The sequence below is a fragment of the Macaca fascicularis genome, chromosome 9, assembly GCF_037993035.2.
Source record: "Macaca fascicularis isolate 582-1 chromosome 9, T2T-MFA8v1.1".
In the NCBI taxonomy this organism is placed as follows: Eukaryota; Metazoa; Chordata; class Mammalia; order Primates; family Cercopithecidae; genus Macaca; species Macaca fascicularis.
Window position 1 is genome coordinate 95254591 of NC_088383.1, and position 20765 is coordinate 95275355.

The window sequence follows — 20765 nt, forward strand, 5'->3', positions numbered from 1 at the left end:
TGTCTAATAACTGAGAGTAAAGAATCTCCTTTCTGTTCACCAGTTTATGTGCCTAAAGTAGTGACAATAAATTGACAGTAGTCCACAGATCAGAAAGGAAGGAAAAACAGCAAACAAAGACCACTACAAACCCAGCAATAGCACAAAGCAGGCCCAAAATTGTTAACTAGGTCAAAGAATAATGTTCTTGGTTCCTTTCTTCTAGGGATCTATAAAATAGTTCAAATATGTTGTTTCACTTATCTGTACACTTCTTCCCTGGAGGAATAGAGATTGGTAGAGATTACCATTCAGCAACAGATAAAATGGAAGCAGAAAAGAGAGCACTGACTTGGCCCAAGTCCGTTAACTAGTTTGTAATAGCTGCTCAAAGCACTCAAAATCTCCTTCAAGGGAGTATGTGGAAAACCCAGTGAATTCTGAGCTATCTAGGAAGCTTTCAAAGAAGAGAATTCAGAATTCACAAGAATGTGTAAGAATCCAATTTGAGACTGTATATTTTAACAAAATTGTCACAAATTTTCATGGTATATGCTTATAAAAAGAAATGGCAAGGATAATACTATAGTTAGCCAGCAGTTATGCATGAAGTGTTATTACAGAAATTATTTAACTTCCATGGGAAATGTCCTGACTTAAGACAAAATGAAAGCAAATCGACAGTGTAGGACTTCCGTCAACAAAATGAAGAGAAGAAATTTAAGCTGAGATTCTAAGCAATTTATCAAGATAGCCTCTAATTTAAAATATGTCAAACTGATCACAGAGAAACTTTTACAAAATACTCAAGAATTTCAGCTTATTTAAACATAATATACTCTAGCTTTCCTCCTCTGTTGAAGATTTTTATGAAAAAAAAATCTGGCGATAAAAGTAATCTTTAAATCTGGTGTCATGATTCCTTGTCCTTGGAATTTCCCTCTGCTTTCCCTACTCTACATTCAGATGCCTGACAGTGTTAACTCCTCACCAGACTCTGCCCCTTTATGCAATCCTCTTCAGTATTTCCATAGCATTGAAAGTCTTTACCATATACTAATCTTTTACTTATTTATTCTTACATAATCTTAAAAACCTATCTATATTGAAAACTGTGTCATATAATGATACTAGTCAGTATCATTTGGGTCCTTATCAATGCTTTGACACCATGCTAAATGTGCTAACTGTTTTACATGGACCATTTTATTTAATCTTCATGATACTCTAGTGAGGTAGGCACATTCATCATCCTCATTTTACATCCCTAGAAAAGTAAAAGCTTACCAAATCCTTATGACATTTTATCTTTAGAAAGTGAGACTGGAAGAGGACCTTGGATGCTAGGCTAAGAAACATAAATTTCCATATTTTCACACACCAGGCAGATATCTACTGAATGCCTATCATGCCACAGTCTCTGAACAAAAGGCTGAGGACACATAAGTAAGTCAAGTATAATTTCTGTTTCCAAAGAGTTCCGAGTCTAGTGGATAATTTGGCTAGGGAAACATACAATTGCAATTATTGGATCAAATAAGCTACACTATAAAGTGTGTAGGAGGTACCACAGCACAGAGGATGAAAGGATTAAATCAGAGGAGGTTTTGCAGAAGATGTTTGGGCTGGCTTGTGGAATGGTTAGGAAAGAAGAAAAAGAATGGCAGGTACAAATGCCGATTGCAGGAGAGAGTGTGGTGAGACAGGCTAGATCAGGTATGCTAGAGGAACAGATAGTTCAGGTTTTGGAGACCCTGGCATAACCTGGCTAAATAATCCAGACTTTATTCTATAGGAAATAGAAGGCATTGATGGATTGTTAAGTAACAGGGAACTGCTGGTGAGGAGCATGGTGACAGGAGTTGCAATGTTCAGAATCAACACCAGGCTATCCTTGACTTTCTCTATGAGTTTCCCATTGTTCATCTTCCTTGTCCTTGAAGTCTTACCTGTCCTGGCCTCCCTACTACTCTGGGCTCTTTACAATTTTACTCTTTATGTTAGTTGCTTCTTTCCCTTTCAACTAATTTGAGATGTCACCAGTTTATTCTGTTTAGGATTTATTATATGTATTTAATGTCATTTACACATAAGGAGAGCCAAGGCTGTTTGTGTGTGTTAGGAATGAACTAAGATGAATAAGACATAGCTCCTGTTATTTCAATAAAATTGCGGGTTACTAATTTTAATCTTCAAATCAAATATTTGTGACTACTTTATATTTTTCTCTCTTGAATACTAAGTTAGTTTTGCCCACATGTGACTCTTGATTGACTTGTAAAATATCTGTAGTATGTAGGTCGTAAGAGGGGAAAACACTCATAAAAATTAAACACATAAACACCATGTATATAAAAAATTCAGCAATAGTTCGGTGTATAGTTGGTGCTTGCAAATTGTGTAAATTGAATCTGAATCTAAAGTGCTGTTGGCTAGCAGAATTTCAGTCCCTGTGATACCTGCAGGACAGGTGTGAAGGGGAAAAATTAAAGGACCTTTCTTACCCATTAAATTATATCTTGTAGGCAGACACCTACCAACTTACCTGACAATGGAGATCACCAGCTACTTGCAACTGGGCTGCAGATTATGTGTGGGAAGATTTCTTGGCTATCAGAAAAAGTCAAGAGTTCATTTTATGCACCCAGCTCAAAAAAAGTTTAACTATCCACTCACTTTTGTACAATATCTCAAGCCTCATTCAGAATAAAAAAAGCCATGTCATGAGTTGGTGACTGCTGTGTCAAGTTTTCTGTAATAGTCCTTGAAAAGAAACTTTGAAATGTATTAATATTTGAAACTAGAGTGTCCTAAATTTGGAGTCTTGCTCTTGTCGCCCAGGCTAGAGGGCAATGGCATGATCTCAGCTCACTGCAACTCCACCTCCCGGGTTCAAGTGACTGTCCTGCCTCAGCCTCCTGAGTAGCTGGGATTACAGGTGCCTGCCACCACGTCTGGCTGATTTTTGTATTTTTAGGAGAGATGGTGTTTTACCATGTTGGCCAGGCTGGTCTCGAACTCCTGACCTTGTAATGCGCCTGCCTCTGCCTCCCAAAGTGCTGGGATTACAGGTGTGAGCCACCACATCCGGCCCCAACTTTGTCTTAAGAACAAAATATTGCTTACATGATCTAAGAACTCTTCATTCTATAAAGTAATAAAGTCACACATTTGTCAGCTTTAATAATATAAACACAGCTTTCATTTGATTTATCATAATTATTTCTTTACTTTTTTTGTTCAACCATCAAAGTAGTATCTCATGTATTAGCTCTGAAAGTCTCCATACAAACTTTACCCAAAGAGACATTTGAATAAAATTCTTAAAGAGAATCTCTCTTAGATTTTCTTGTGTCCATTCAAAATGAGATAAACTCAAAAGTTCATTGAAAACAGAATGGTTATTTCTACTCCATCCTTCTGTTAGTCATATTGTAAAGGCTCTGGGAATGTTACTGGTTAGTGTTTTCATTGATCCTCTTGTGATTAACCTCATCTATCCCTGACATGGAGGGTAAACCCAATTATAGGAGATTTTGGAAGAACAAATATCAAATTAAGTGTGATATAAACAGGCTACAAAACTCTGAAGATACGGATTAGATGCAGACAAATGAGTTATCCAAATAGGACCTGCTCATCTCTACACAAAATTTTATCACTTCTCCCTCTTGACTGAAATGCTCACTATATAATTGTGCAGCTTTCTCTCAAATCCCTGTGCATAACTATTCTGATATATAATTCTTTCTAATATCATATATTTATGCAAAACCTCTAGGACAGTAGAAATATCATTGAAATTGACCCACAACTGAATTATCTTTGCCATTTATTGGCTATGTGGTCTCAGGAAAGTTACTTAGATAATCCATGCTGTATTTTCCCACAGGATTGCTTGTAAGGATTAAATGGGATAGTCAATGCCTAGACCAAATTCAAAATATAGTAAGAACTCAATAAATGGCCCCTCTTACCAATAAAATTCCAGATTAGTATTCAAGACATCCTACCTTACTATAAAAATACTGTGGTCACATATTCTCTTTCTTAAAGTTTCTTTATTATTTATAACTTTTACACTAAATTTGTTCAAAGCTGGATTTATTAGAACAACAAATGTCACCTGTTACATTTGCTTATTTGCACCCATATATTCAGCATAACCAATCACCTCTCACGTGAGCAATTAGAAAACTCATTACACTTCTAAAGTCAAGGTCATTAAATTTTTCAATACATTACAATTGTGACTTGCTGGAAGAATAGTGACGACTGTTTCCTTTTTCGTCTCATGTTATGAAATCTCAAGAAATCAATCAGTTTTTTTGATTACAAAAAGTTCCTTTATTTGGACATAATATTGAAATAACTTGTCAGAATGTTAAGAGCTCAATACTCATTTCTCCTAATTGCTTTGAATAGTAGTACAGAATCTCATTACAAACTTTGTTCTCTACTGTAATGTAGTTTGAAAATCATACCCCAGCCAAGTTAATATTTGCTCATTCAATTTTTCTAGTAATTACAGTCGTTTTGGAAAAATGGCATGAGTAGAAACCAACCCAAGGGCATAGATGTGAGACCAATGGAGACATACAGTTAGAACTACAGAACTTGATGAGGTCCTGCTAGCTGTCACATGTTGAAAACTTAAATGGCCATTTCCGAGACAGTGTAATCATATGAAAATTTCACAGAGTCCACAAAGTCAGTTCTCATAAGAAAAGTCAATGGGCAGCTCAGAAATAGAATCTCACCTTTTATTTCTATCACTTGTTTTTCTTGGATGAATGCTTACTTCCTGTATGATGAATGTTCATAATTCTTTTTAGTTGTCAGTAGTTATCCAAGTTTCCTAAGCAATGTACTTAGAAGATGGCAACCAAGGGAAGAGAGTTGAATATTGCAATTGAAACAGCTTGCAAAAGAGTTGATCTGATGTGTATTTCATCATCCACATAATTGTTACTGTACTGCTTGGTAATTAGCTGTGAATGATAAGTGGTTCATGTAAATGAGCATATTGCAACTATTACTAATATAGAAATCTTTTGTAAGACCTTAGAATTTACAAACTGTGTTCACATGCATTATCCCATTTAATTAATTTCACCTTTATCTTTTTTTTTTTCCTGCCAACTCCAGCATTTCAGGGATCAGCTAGAGGAAAAACAGCATGTGATCATATTACAGAGGGACTCGGAGATTCTCAGCATCCCTGAGGGATGTTTGTGGTTTAATAAATATTGAGGGAGATGTAAAACCTCTGCCACCTGGAAAGCCCGGGCTCTACCATGACATTACTCTGTGACCTTGCACAACATTCTTAAGTACATAAACATGTACATACATGTACACAAATATATCTGTGTATTAAAGTTTCTGAATCAAAGTTTTCTCATTCGTAAAAAGGTGAGGACCAGCCTGCCACATGTCAAGAAAGATTAGACCTCATTATACTTCTTGTTTGTGTCCTTTACCAGTTGCTGCACAGACTGAATACAGTAGGCAGCTCTTATCCATGAGTTCCACACCCATGGATTCATCCAAATGCAAATCAAAACTATTCAGAAAAATGTTTTCATGAAATTCCAAAAAGCAAAACTTGAATTTGCCACGTGCCAAGTACTACAGTGAATCCATGAGAATGAAGTGGTATGTAGGCCTTTTATTTGGTATTATAAGTAATCTAGAGATGATTTAAGGTATACAGGGGGATGTGTCCAGGTTATATGCAAATATTATGCTATTTTGTTTAGAGAAATGGGCACCTGCAAATTTTGGTATCTGCACTGGGTCCTGGAACCAATCCCCCATGGACACCAAGAGACAACTCTATAAGGCTACATACTACCGAAGTCAGAATTAAGAAGCATTTGTCTTATTTCTTTTCCATCTCAGTCTTTAACCTATAGGAAAGAGAACACTTCTTTCTCATGCTGGAAGGTCCAAAGAAGTTACTCTGATTATTCCTGGTTCATCCCTTTGAGAAATGAGGACAGATAATGAGGTCTAATCTTTCTTGACATAGGGCAGGCTAGACTTTGTAGTAAAATTCATCCATAAAAGCAAAGTAAAATAAGATGGAATAGACTGAATAGGAGGGGAGAGAGGGAAAAGGAAGGGTAGAACCGTGTCTTACTCTTTACTCATCTAGAAAAGGGAATAGATGTATTGAAGCCAGAATTCAGTAAGCTTGCCTCTCTCTTACAGGGTCAATCTGACACAGATTCTCAGGTTACGGCCCTTCTTCCCAAACGTTATTTAGGTTTAGACTTTGCCCAAGACTCCACAAATTAAAATTTAATCCAGAATATCAGCTGAGGAAGAATGTTCTATATGACTCAAAAACAATCCCACATACACATACCCTACACTAACACACACACACAGACACACACACACAATCACACACACTGCAACTTAATGGGAAGTGTGTTTGTCTCTTTCTTTATCAATCTGGAATAATGATATCAGCCCATGTCACAAGATTATGACAAAACTAAACTGAGATAATGAAACATTACAATTACCAACTGCTAAAGGAATGCTGTTAGATAATATTGCCCATAAATTAAATGTCACCATATGGCCTTCAGATTAGTTCCATAGTGAAAAACTTGGCAGTATGTCCTACCAAAGAGTGAGCTTTTACAGTGAGAATAAAATTGTGTACCCCACTATTTGAGGGCTAGAAATAGTCTATTTGTGAAGGTTCATTCATCAGCTATGAGTCTATAAGTAAGTTTAGGTATATGTTTATATAAACACTGAAATACACATACACATACACACACATCCATCTGAACACTCCCTATGTTTGTTTATATATGTCTCTATGTCATTGTAATTTTAATATGGTCCTTCACACATGTGCAGAACCAGCTGTTTCTATCATCCTTTCTCACCTACCCCTGCCTCATTTGACATGAAATGTTATACCTCATCTCAGAGTGCACATTAATCAGATTTACAGTCTTCATATAATGATCATTCCCACCCATTAGGACTTCTGGGTCACCCTGATAGTGAGTTGGCTGCCTCTCACTCTGGGGCTATTTGTCATAGTGCAGTTTTCCTTAGAAGATGCAGTTCTGCCATAACTATTAACTCTAACACTATTGTAAAAGAATGTTGAGTGAGAGTTTTGTAGTTTTCATTTTCCAGCTATTTTTCTATTCCATCATAGATGCCAATGAATGACCATATTCTAGGAAAGATAAGGGAATACCTAGAGCTTGGTCATGAGCACAGGGGAATGGGTCCACTCAGGTTGTTGCAAAGAGACCTAAAAGATATCAGGAAGGGCTGGGAGTAGTGGCTCACACCTGCAATCCCAGCACTTTTGGAGGCTGAGGTGGGTGGATCGCCTGAGGTCAGGAGATGGAGACCAGCCTGAGCAACATGGAGAAACCCCATCTCTACTAAAAATACAAAATTAATCAGGCGTGGTGGTGCATGCCTGTAATTACAGCTACTCGGGAGGCTGAGCAGGAAAATCACTTGAACCCGGGAGGCGGAGGTTGCGGTGAGCCGAGATCATGCCATTGCACTCCAGTCTGGGAAACAAGAGTGAAACACCATTTCAAAAAAAAAAAAAAAAAAAAAGAAGAAGATATCAGAAAGAAGGCCTACGTGACCCTTCCCCCAGGCCCTCCTTTCCATAGTATGTTTACTTTTCAGAAGAACCTCTGATGAAATCCAAGTGTTTTGTGACAGGCAGATGATCATCTTCTCCTTGTCTAATGACATGGAAATCAGAACAAGCCAACACAGATGGTGAAATAAAAAGATAAAGCAAATTTGGTTGGTTGAACCTACATTTTGCAATGCTACAAATTTATGAACACTTTTGGTCAAGCAGCCATTCATTGTGATTCATGGAGATCTAAGGTACCGGCGCTCAAATTCCAAACTTCTGTCTTTCCCAAAGTGGGCCAGTGAATACTTCTTCACCTGTTATACACAAATGTCAAGCAACTGCCAATGTTCTCCAGGGACAAGTTAGTTAGTAATATGAGACACTGAATGAAAGAAACAGTTACACTGAACTGTTCCATGTAGCTGAACACACCATCTAAGTGCTAACAGGCTTGCTGAGGAAGTGACCTTATTCAGCAAATATTTTTTGAGAACTCATGACACTGAAGGATACAAAGATGGGTATGAGACAAATTCTGGTTTCCAGAAGCTTACAGTTGAGCACAGACAATCAAACTTGCACATAAATAATCACAGACCAAGGCAGTATGTAATAAACACCCTCAAGAGAGATACAAAATGGTTAAGAGCTAAAAAGAGGGAGGATCTTTTTACTGTTCAAGTATTTTAAGAAAGATTTCATGGAGGAGGTGCCTTTTGAACTTGACCCAGAGAAATGCTTACTATGTGAAAAGTGCTGTACACACTCCTCATTCCCTTTTTCCGCACCCATAATGACCTTTTCTCAGATGCACACTCTGCTTCTTCTGGTCCGAGATCTGCACAGGCTGGAAACAGCCTTCTTGTCTCAACCTAACCTAACACCTATACCTCAGGGAAGCCATTTGTGACTCAAAAATGAAACCCGATCACCCTGCTAGCATAGCAGTTTGCACCTGTCTTTCCCGCACCAACTATAATGTGCAATTTTGCATTCATTTGGGTGACCTTTTAATATTAAGAACTGCCTACCCACCTGGACAGCAAGTTCCATAAGGAGGGCACCTTGTCTCATTTGTTCAATGCTATATCCTTACAACTAGCCGCAAGCACCCATAGAAGGCACTCAGTAACATTGGCCATATGTTTAAGTGACTGACATGAGAAAAAAGTATACAGTTAAGAAACACTGAAGGCTAAACAGGAAATAGTTACATAGTAGCCAAAAAATAAAAATATAGGTATAGTGAAAAGTCAGCCAAGTATAAGAGGCCACACTATCGAATGTGAATTTTTACTTATCCTTCCATGAACTCTTCCTGAATCTCACCAGCCAGGACACATTCCTGCTTCTAAGTACTTTCTGCATTTTCTATGGAATGATTTCTGTTAACCTTGTTCTTCATTAAACTGTGTGAGGACAGAAAAACTTCTTATTCATGTTTATACCCTCCATAGCCCAGAGCACAATGTTCATAATAGGTTCTTTTTACAAGCATAATTTTGTTATATAGATATATCGTGTAGTGGTGAAGTCCGGCCTTTTAGAGTATCCATCACCTGAATAATGTACATTATACCCATTAGGTAATTTCTCAACATCCATTCCACATTCTACTCCCTCACCTTTCAGTTTCCAATGCCTATCATTCTACACTCTATGTCCATGTGTACACATTATTTATTTCTCACTAATAAGTGAGAACACACAGTACTTTTCTGTTTCTGAGTTGTTTCCCTTAAGACAATGACCTCCGGTTCCATTCATGTAGTAGAAAAAGACACGATTTCATTCTTTTCTATGACTGAGTAGTACTCCACTGTACACATTTTTAGCACATTTTCTTTATTCAATCATCTGTTGATGGACAGTTAGGTTGATTCCATATTTTTACTATTATGAATACTGTTGCAATAAACATACAAATGCAGGTATCTTCTTGATATAACATTTTTTTTTTCCTTTGGGTAGATACTCAGTAGTGGGATTGCTGGGTTGAGTGGTAGTTCTATTTGTAGTTATTTGAGAAATCTCAATACTGTTTTCCAAAGAGGTTGTACTAACTAATATTCTCACCAATTGTGTATGAGTGTTCCATTTTCTCTGCATCCTCATCAACATCTGTTATTTTTTGTATTTTTACTAATAGCTATCCTGACTGGTATAAGATGCTAACTCATTGTGGTTTTAATTTGCCCTTTTCTGATGATTAGTGATAAGCATTTTTCATATGCTTGCTGGCCATTTGTATATCTCCTTTTGAAAAACACATATTCATGTCCTTTGCCCACTTTTTAATGGGATTTTTTTTTGTTGTTGCTGTCATTTGGTTGTAGGAGTTCCTTGTAAATTCCAGATATTAGTATTCTGTTGGATGAATAGTTTGCAAGTATTTTCTCCCATTCTGTAGGCTCTCTGTTCATTCTGTTGATTATGTAATCCAATAGGAGTTTATAAAAGACACTGGGATTTGAAAGATATTTGTGTTGGTTACTAAGATATTGCCTCTTAGCTCTAAACCCATCCTTCTGTTCTTTGTTTTCTGATGCAGATCCCATGGTTCAGCAAACTACATTTGCTGCACTTGAACAACTGGAAGACTGTTCACATCTGCCAGAAGAAACCCTGGGGAAGGCAAGAAAGCAAGAGGAGGGAGAAGGAACTTACCCCTTCCTGCTTGGCTGTCCTTTTTCATTACATTACCCCAGGATTAGAACTTCACCTGGGCAGCAGCAGTTGGTCCCCCTTTCCAGCTTCCTGTACACTCCCAGAACCAGCCTCATCATACTCTCAGCACCAGCACCAGTTGATGGTGCCCCCTCCTCAAAGGTCTCAGCTCCTTGCCAAAGTCTGATAAAACCACCTCCTCAGAAGACTGGGTTCCAGCTCAGTGAGATCTCGTCTGAGCTTGCAGGTCCTAAAACCCCACTTTTTCCCTTTAATTTACCCTAAATGTGCAATTGCTTCTTGCAGTTGACTCTGTGTTATTCTATTATTTTTCTAGCACCTCTCCTCAACCTGCTTGAACAATTTCTATATTAAATCACTTCTGATAAAATATCTCACATTATCTAGTTTCCTGGTCACATACCGACTACTGATTGTTAGGGACCAGTGAGAAGACTAATGTAATAGCCTTGCTATTACCTCGCTCAGGAAAAAGACAATACGCCCCTGAAATCACAAGATGAGAATAAGAATGAAAAGATATTAACAATAACATCAGCTAATGCTTACTGAGCAATAGGCCCACATGCTTTGTATGAAACATGTAATTTAATCATTGCAAAATCCCTATGATGTAGTTAGTATCAATAGGCCTACTACCATACAAGGAAATTGAAATATGAAGAAGTTAAATGGCTTGTGCAGGATCACTAGAGAGTAAATAGTGAAATAGGCAGAGACCTGTTCCTATCTAAGCAAAAAGCCAACACTTTAAGCATCTCTGTACTTACCCAGTTTCCCTGACACCACAACTACTCACAGAAATTACAAGTAATCTATACAAAGTAACATAACAAAGCAAAAATATAGTACAGGAGTACAAGGGAAAGGAATTCACTTTGACAAGTTCTGAGATGTAGCAAAGCTCCATGGGATAAGGTAGCACATAAATATTTAATATACCTTAGGTACTTGAATTCCCAGTTGTTAATTGTTTCATTTTCTTATTTGGATTTCAAATTACTTTTCTTTGATTTAAGAGGCAAATAAACTAAAATGTGGAGCTCAGTAGACATAATCTACATTTGTGTTTACTGAATGTCTGAATTTTGACAACTAAAAACCTAGTGAAACCAAGTGAGATTAAATAGACTTTCTTTCTCAGAGAATCTCTTCTTTCCTTGGGGCTATATTAATCTGCTCTTAATACACAGAAAAATTAAGTTCTTAAAATTATTTAGAGTACCTCAAAAGTATAGCAAAAAACTTTATAAAACATGGACAGATATAAATAATATAGAACCTATTTCAGTCTCTGGTGGTTTATGTTCATCAGAGCTATTCCAAAAATTAACTGTCATAAAGTACATAGAATGCCTATTGCCTCTACTCAGGACAGCCTCTACTGTACATATTTAAATAAAAGTTAAGTAAACATAGAGACCAGGAGTTCAAAAATAAACATGAACTTGAGGAAAATGCAAGATGCATGTGAAATATTGAAGCACCATTCTACTAGAAAAAAAGAACCCCACTTTTCACCACACTATCAGAAATAAGGAAAGGAGAGTCAATAAAATAGAGTGTTTAGTAGCAAATGCTCTCAAAAAGATCATCTTGGAGTCAAATCCTGGTGCCGCCACTGATTGCATTACCTTGGACAAGTTACTTAACCTCCACAGTCTTCTCAGCTTCTTTTTCTACAAAATTAAGCTAATAATACTTTCCTGTGTTAAAAAGCTAAGCGCAGTATCTGGAACATGCTAAGCACTCGATAAATGTTAACTCTCATTTTACCTGGGAAACATGGAGTATAAAGGGATTGTGTGTATGCATGTACATAAATATATTTGTGTAGTAGTTATGCATTATATTAATATGATATATAAATATATTAACACTGTATACATTATCCATTGATAATCCATTGATAATACATCCAATGATGTATTATTGGTATAATACATTATCATTAAGTATCAAATTCTTACACAAATTGCAAGTTTGTTGATATTTCTCTAACTCAGGAAGGGAGTAACTGATACTCAGAATCTAGGAGAAACAGTCTGCTCCCCATTTTCACACTTCTGAAATGTGTAAGGCACAGGTGGAAGATGGTACTGCAGACAAAAGAATCCTTGAGTGGGAGCCAGAAGACTCCATGACTTCAAACAAATCCCTTTGACCTTTCTAAGTTGAAGTTTCTTCATTGGATAAATGGAGATATTCTCAACTTCCTTAGAGGAGTTTTGAGGGATTTAGTAAAATCACATAACTTTTGGCAATGTAAGTAAATGAACTTTGCAAAATACTCTGTAAGCTCCTTTCATAACTTCTGCTAATATTGTCTTCAGTGGGATCAGTTGGTCATGAATCCTGCCTCCTCAGAGAAGAATGATGAGACTAAGTCTTCTTTACTAGATATTATATATGGAGAGCAAAGCACAAATTTCTTTCCTGGATGGCTGAATTAATCCAAACATTGAAAACACATACTCCGGAGTGAGAGAAAGCTGATTAGCATCTCTCACAGGAAAAGGCATTCAGAATGGACATGTTTCTTTTCTCTGCCTCCCCTTCAACATACACATATCAATTATGGAAACTCCCAGAACTACACAGGGGTACAACCAAGGCCATATTGGGCAAAAGCCTGGCTTTATATGGAAATTTGAAGAGGGAAATATGCATATCAATTTCAAATAGGTGATTTTCAAGCCCAAATCCCACTCTTGAATTCTGATATGCAACTTGCCATTCTCTCCTATGAAACTAAAATTTCAAAAAGAAGCTCGAAATGTAAGTCAACTATGAAATTTGGGTACAAATGCCATATTCTCTCTGCAATATACTCTCTGAGCCTATCCAGTGTAATGGAATGAAAAGAAAGTAGACTTTGACTCAGACCAAACTTAATTTCAATCCAGGTTCTGTTACTGTGAGGCCCTAAATAAGTCACGAAGTCATCCTTGCTGTAGCATTGTCTTCAGTAAAATAATGATCATATAATGTCTACTTTCCAGAGCTATTCCAAGAATTAACCGTCATAAGGTACACATAATATTTGGTTTAGTGTCTATTGCATCTACTCAGGACTGCCTCCAAGAAGTGATGACCCGAGGCTTCCAATAGACAGAAATTGAACATATTCAACCTCTTATTCCTCTGTGATGTGTGATAGTTATTCTGACTACAAAAGCCCTCTATATCAGGAATGTGATATTAATTCACAATATATGTGCTTAGCAAGTCAAATTCTCTAGGAAGAAAAATGATATTTTTATCCAGAAAAACATAAAACAATGCAAAATGTTATACTTTCACACAGTCAAAACAATTGCTCCAGAAAGCTGGAGCAGAGAAAAAAGGAATGCTATTTTGGTGTTCACATGGTTATAAGGAAGATGCTGAAATCAGCACATTCTCCTGAGTGCATGGATCACTCAAGGTATAGCACATTCTGTTCATGCTGCCCTAAGGCTAATTGAAAGGCTTCTGCAAGGTAAACAGATCTTAGAAAGTTTTTTATTTGGGGGATTTTTCTGGAAAAAGTTATTTATTTACTTATTATTTGGAGAGAGGCACTCTTTCCAGTAAAGTAGTCTCTTGTAAATTAGCCCTTTAACAAATGCCTCTACCAGTCACCCCCAACAGCTTTTCTGTGCAGGAAGCCAACATAAAGGAAAGTTAGTAAGTCAAGCCACAAAAGTAGACATATAATTCAAGGGCATTTCTGAAAATGTATAAAGCAGGATAGGAGGCCTATCCTTTAAGGTTACTGTTCTATTTCTAAAATGAAACTCTACTCTTGGAAGAACTAGGGTCTCATAGCTATTGCCCTAAAATTGAAGGGCTACCTTTCTAGAGGTGAGTGTTCCCATAAGATGCAAGCTCAGTCCTGTGATTCAATGCATCCCCAGACCTTCAGGGAGGCTCTGGAAAATAGGATCTGTCCAACTGACAAGTGACCAGTTGATCAAAGCTGCTGAATGCACCATGACAAAGTCTTCATTCTCTAGCAGCACATAGAAAGAATGGTCTTGCTGATTCTGGCCCTGGGTTGAAGCACTAGCTCTGATCTCTCTACCCCTTACAAGTAATATGATGTAAGGAAGTGACAAACTTCTGGTCCCCCATTTCTTCATCTGTAAGATATTTAAAGTGTCTCTGGATCTTATCAGAAAGTCCAATCCCTCGTATATGATTAAAATAGATTTTACATCATCCTTTGATATTCAACTTAATTATTATATCAGTTGTTCACATGTTTTTTTCCTTAGAGATATTTGATTCTACGTAATGTTTTCAAATTAATTTTTTAATATTACATCACTATATGATATTTACTATATCAAGGTTTCCTTTTGTTCTATATGTATCTTTTCTAACTTATTTTTCAAGTGTTTACACTGATTTATTTTTATTAGTACATTCCTCTTAAGGTTTTTCTTCCAAAGAAAATTCCGATTTGGACCACTGAAACCTAATGATCATTTACAATGTCTTAAAATATTTTGGCTAGGCACGGTGGTTCATGCCTGTAATCCGGGCACTTTGGGAGGCCGAGGTGGGCAGATCACCTGATATCAGGAGTTCAAGAACAGCCTGGCCAACATGACGAAACCCCATCTCTACTAAAAATACCAAAATTAACTGGGCATGGTAGCAGGTGCCTGTAATCCCAGCTATTTGGGAGGCTGAGAAAGAATTGCTTGAACCTGGGGGGCAGAGGTTGCGGTGAGCTGAGATCACAGCACTGCACTCCAGCCTGGGCGACAGAGCAAGACTCTGTCTCAAATATGTATATATATAATATTTTGGATATAGTTTTATTTTAAAATTGAAAAATAGTTTGTGATATCTTAGAGAGAATTAAATACTAAAGATATGTTTTATTTACTTTTTCTGTTAGAAAAATGCAATAACACTGGAGACAAAAATCAAATTTCATATTATTATCTTCTCCAGAAAGTAAGAATGTATTTATACTTTCACTGTTTATATTAAAAAGCAAATAAGATCCGCCATGACCGGTAAGATGAGAATTTTTAAAGAAATTTACAGCGAAGTTTTTCTAGGTTAGCAGTAATTGCTAATCATTGAGTTGAAAGAGTAAAAGAGACTGATCAGTTTTCCATCAAGCGAGACCAGGGGCATTTCTCACAAATAAGGCATGGTTTTGGCAGACGTCACCGACCATTCACACAGGAGGGACGTCTTAAACTAAATAGGCCTGTTTGATCTTCTACTTGGTGACTCATCTCATAGCCACTGATTGCTGTGAAGACTAGCAGTAAACATTTAACTCTTAGAAAATCTTGAATTAAATAAAGCGAGAGTGCCATGTAAAAGATATTGTATTATTCATATTAAAAAAATTAAAGTGAACATTGCACGGAAACTTGGGAAGTCTTTGAGAGAAAAGAATAGAGGAAGATGTATCTTCCTAAAGTTTTAATGTTGGACAGAAAATGGCATTTTGTTAATATCTTACATTTATGTCCCTTGTGGAACAGCTTTCCCTGGGTATATTCTTGACTGCCCCACATTCGCAAACAAACCAATCTTAACCAGGTTTCAAACCAATCTTAACCCGGTTGAAATACCATCCATTCCCTGGGGCTTACTTTATTCCCTTCTTTCCCTGGATGGAATTAATCCCTCTATCCTATAAAGGGCCAAAATACTTTTGCAAGAAGCTCCACCACACAGGCTGTGTGACCTTGGGTGAAATACTTAACTTCTCTGAACTTTAACTGTAAAATAGAGTTTCAAGTTTCCTATTTTTAAAAGGAGGGTAATAATAGTACCTTCTTTATAGACTTATTATAGTGATTAAATGAGGTCATATTTACAGCAGATGTTCCATATTTCCTGCTTGGAAGACAGCCTGTCTATTGTGAGTGCTGGATAAGTGTTTGTTAAGTAATGAAATAAAGTACATCTCAAATGTGACTCACTGTCTTTATCCTCTCTTGTAGCCTGGAAGCTTTTCCCAGTTAAAGACAATATCTTCAAACCCCCGTATTTGGTAAGCTTTTCCTGGTTTTGGTAGCAGTTATAAATATCTGCTCATTAAAAAAAAAGTGAACTCCAGGTTTTGCTACCAATTAGTCATTTTAAAAGATTGGCCTGAAAGAACCAACACTGAAGATATTCCTATTTTTTCATACTTTCTTAGGCTATCATTAGGCCTCAATTACATCATCAGTGCTTATGACACACCATAGGCACTTAATAAACAGGTGCCAAGTGAATAAGATCTAGTGAGCAAATAACTCTTCATTCAAATTACTAAAATGACTAATATTTTACAGGGAATAATTCTGTTCCTACATTATCGCATTTACTAAAAATGTGTGTCAAGGAGACGTTATATACAATTTGAATAAAAGTTTTTAAATGTCTCTGGAAGGCATGTTTACCATAAGGCCCTACATTAATGTATGTACCAGTTAATCAACAAGTGTCAATTAAACCTCTAGTAGTGCTCCTCCCTGTGCTAATGGCAGAGTGTATTTCAAAAGAAGTATAAGATACATCCTCAGTGGATTTACAGACTAGATGAAACAAGATATAGCTAACACTGTGGTTCCAAACCATTTGATCAGCACTCTGAGTAAAGTAACTTGAGAGAGGTCAGAGCACCAGGAACTGGACTAGAGGCTGATGGATGGGAAGAATTCACATGGATGACACATGAGAAGAGAAGGCAGGGACACATTCATCCTGATACCTCACTGCTCATACTGCTTTGCTCATACTCATCACACTAAGCTGAAATGGACTCCTCTGACTGCAAAACCATAGCCAAGAAGCCAAACCTGCAATGTCCGGTGGCAGCAGGGGAGTCTCAGGAGACAAGATCAATTAGAACAGGGCTTCTTAAGGGAAAGTGGTCCCCACACTGGTAATTCAGCTAGCATGCCCACAGACTGACTGGGCCAGCTTGCCTTCCATTGTCTGCCAACCCTCGCCTGGCTCTCCTGACTGCACCCTGACCTATTCCCAATCCTTTGGTCTTTTTTTGGATAGATTACTATGGATTTCTGTTGCTCCATTTGACTTAAACATTAGTTTCCAAATAAAATATAAGCCAATTCTCTGCACATTTTGAAGTGGCTCACTCAAGGCTGCAATGTTTAAAAATTGATATTTCTCAGAGGGTTTTGTGTATTTCCCCCCTGCTACTTCAGAAATAATTAGGTGAGTTTATTAAACAGGTCTAAAAGAAGGTACCTTTCTTTTAGGCATTTTTTTCCCCTCTCATTCCCCAAACATTTCATTACTATTTTATCCCTTCTGAGCCTAGCCAGAAACTTGGCCTCCTTTGACTCCCAAACATACTAAGTTATTAAAAATACCTTTCAGCCAATATTAAGGAAGGGTCAGTGAAATGAACTCAACATGGGGCTTAAGCAGAGCACAATGATTTCTTTGACTTAGTGTAGGAAATGAATGACGATGATTTTGGACGGCCAGTTTCTTTCACTAATCTGTTGCTGAACTCTATCAGACATGAATGTTTCTTCTTGTCAGATTTCCTAATATTTCTCCATTGTGCTGTCACCAAGACATGAGAGTTAGCTGGCATGACAAGAGCTTATCTCACTCAAAAAAAGTCAACATTCCACAGAAAGTTATGGGACCTTCAGTTAGTATTAAGAGGAAAGTGAAGTTAGAAGCTTAACACTCACAAGGTTTATACAGGAAAAGAAAGGCATACACACTATTTTCAGGCTGCTGCTAATTGAGTCTTATTTGGATTGGAGCCTTCTGAAAGGAATCAACACATCAGGAATGGGTAAGCTAACAGGGGGGAGACAGCTGCTGAATATAATTCTGGAGACAGCAGCCCTGCTGCTTAGATCTTGGATAACACAGAGGTTCAGTATGTAATTGACTATGGAACAAGAAGAACATTGTTTTGTAAAAGAAGGTACCTTTGCTGGGGTCCACAGAAACAGTTATGGTTCTTACCTCTAAGAGAGAACTGTGTTCAACTGTGACTTTTAGATTTACCTTGCCAAATCTGTATTTGTCTCAAAAGTCAACCACACTCTAGAGTAAAGCAAAATTCATCAGTAAGGCTAAATTTGCAGAGAGAAATAAGAAAGGTGTGTAATATTTAAATAAGAACTCAGCATCCCAACAAAGATCTTCTTAATCAGAACAAAAGAGAATAAATCATTAAATACAGTAATCCACTGAGATTCACCTGAAGGTATGGCACACAACTTTCATAAATCCCAAATTTATGATACCACTATAATATACTATTACTACACAAGAAGTAGATGTGAATAACTCACAAAGATTACTGTGTATGACACAGAAAATGAAAGAGAAGAAAAGCTGCATGGACAGCAGCTGCTCTGACTGCATGTGCAGTGGCTCATTCACCAACACACAATTCAAATTCAAGCCTCAGCAAAATAACTTGTCATAAGCCATGATCCCCTATAAGGTCATCTTCAAATAGACAAAATAGTGACATTTAATTCATAACGACAAGGTTCTACTCTCTTGCTGAGCAAGTAATCCAATCAACTGTGGTGTAGTTTCATCAACTTTGGAGAAAAGGCAATTTTCTTTCAAGATTTGACACCCTTCATACCCTCTGCCTATAATTCCAGATGGTAGGTGTAGGTGGTAGAAATGTTAGGTTGAGCAGAATGATAGTACCTAAAGAGGAATGAATAGTACCAGGAAATGCGTGACTCATGGCATTCTAATTTTCTTGAAGTTCTTTTGTACATTTGCATCAAGATTTTCCACAAAATTCAATCCTGACTTTAATTGTAACTTTAAGAGTCCTTTATTGAATTGTGCTATTATTGCACAGCACTTACACCACATGAGGTATAAAAGAAGCACATAATGTCATTGAGAGGCCAGAAAAAAACAAATGTGCAGAGAACAATATACCTATGGCTGTCAGCCTGTAACATAGGTAATCTGAATCTTTAGTCCTAACTTGGTTCTAAATCCCACAGTGCCTTCTCTGTTTTTCCCAAGGAGAAGGCACCGTGGGATTTAGAACCAAGCTAGGGTTACAGACATATGTTATAGGCTGACTATGAAAGTTCTACCAAAGTTTCTACTTTGAAGAATGACCAAAAAGAGGCTGGGCACGGTGGCTCACACCTGTAATGTCAGCACTTTGGGAGGCCGAGGTGGGCAGATCACCTGAGATCAGGAGTTCAAGACCAGCCTGGCCAATATGGTGAAACCCCATCTCTACTAAAATTAAAAAATTAGCCAGGCATGGTGGGGAATGCCTGTAATCCCAGCTATTCGGGAGGCTGAGGAAAGAGAATCTCTTGAACCCAGGAGGCGGAGGTTGCAGTGAGTCGAGATCGTACCGCTGCACTCCAGCCTGGGTAATAGAGTGAGACTCCATCTCAAAAAATATACTTAAAAATAAATAAAATTTAAAAGAATGGGCAAAAAGAGATACTGGCTAAAGTCCTAAGCAGTAAATTCAGCAAAGGCAAAAAGACAGGTAAGTGTGTGGGGCTTTAAGGAACCATTAACTGAACCATCTTATTGGAGCAAAGGGCTCATTTAAAGGCATGAGTGAAAGTGACAGATGGAGTAATGGTCATATGCCTTTCATTATCACACTTTACACAACAAACCTTTGTGCTCCATTGCACTTAAATACCAAGAAAACACTCACCAAAGGACAATATTAACACATTTATGTCAACCATATGATCTCTGCATACAGATCATAGCAATCAAGCTTCCAACCTTTTGTTGCATGCCTACTATGTGCCAGGAATTGTCCTAGCACTTCCCTTCCAATTCCCCATCCTATTTAATCGCTTCACATTCTACCACTCACAAACTGTAGATTTATTTTACTCTCAGTCCCACATAAAATACTCCAACTTAACTATTTTTAATTCTACCTGCATGATATTCTTTCATCCATCTAATGTTTCCACCTTAGATCAGAACCATTTCACATTTCAATTCCTACATTACCCCCTAGACTCCAGGCTTATAGTTTTATAAAATAAGACTGTAAAATAAAAATCCATCTTCTCCCTCCCTCCAGTAAAGGAGAGAAGTAAGTGTGTAACAGCTAATATCTACAACGGTTTTACTACGCTGAGTGCTTTTTAGGTAAAGCTGTTTCATTTAATGGCCCAGCAACACTGTTGAAAAAGGAAGAACCTGGAGTATGGAGAGACTGAACAACTCCCACCAGGTTCATGTAATCAGTAACTGGTGGAGCTAGAATTTTTAATCAGGTCCAACTCAGAACCTAAATCTTTTAAGAGCACAAGCTTAGTCATAATATTTAATTCAGTGCCTTTTCTTTACCTATAAAATAAACCATTTTTTGTAGTACTGGCAATGTAACTCTTGAATTAGATTGTGTGGGTTCAGATTTCAAATGTGTCATTTGCCAGCTGTGCAAACTTGGACATAATAATTAATATCCCTAATCATGAATTTATCA

The 20765-nt window shown here is 37.3% G+C and overlaps 1 protein-coding gene across 2 annotated transcripts in view; it reads right to left on the bottom strand.

Moving 5' to 3' along the window:
* PRKG1 (protein kinase cGMP-dependent 1) overlaps nt 1–20765 on the bottom strand; it is a 1337040-nt gene that overhangs the window by 995390 nt on the left and 320885 nt on the right. The window lies entirely within an intron of this gene.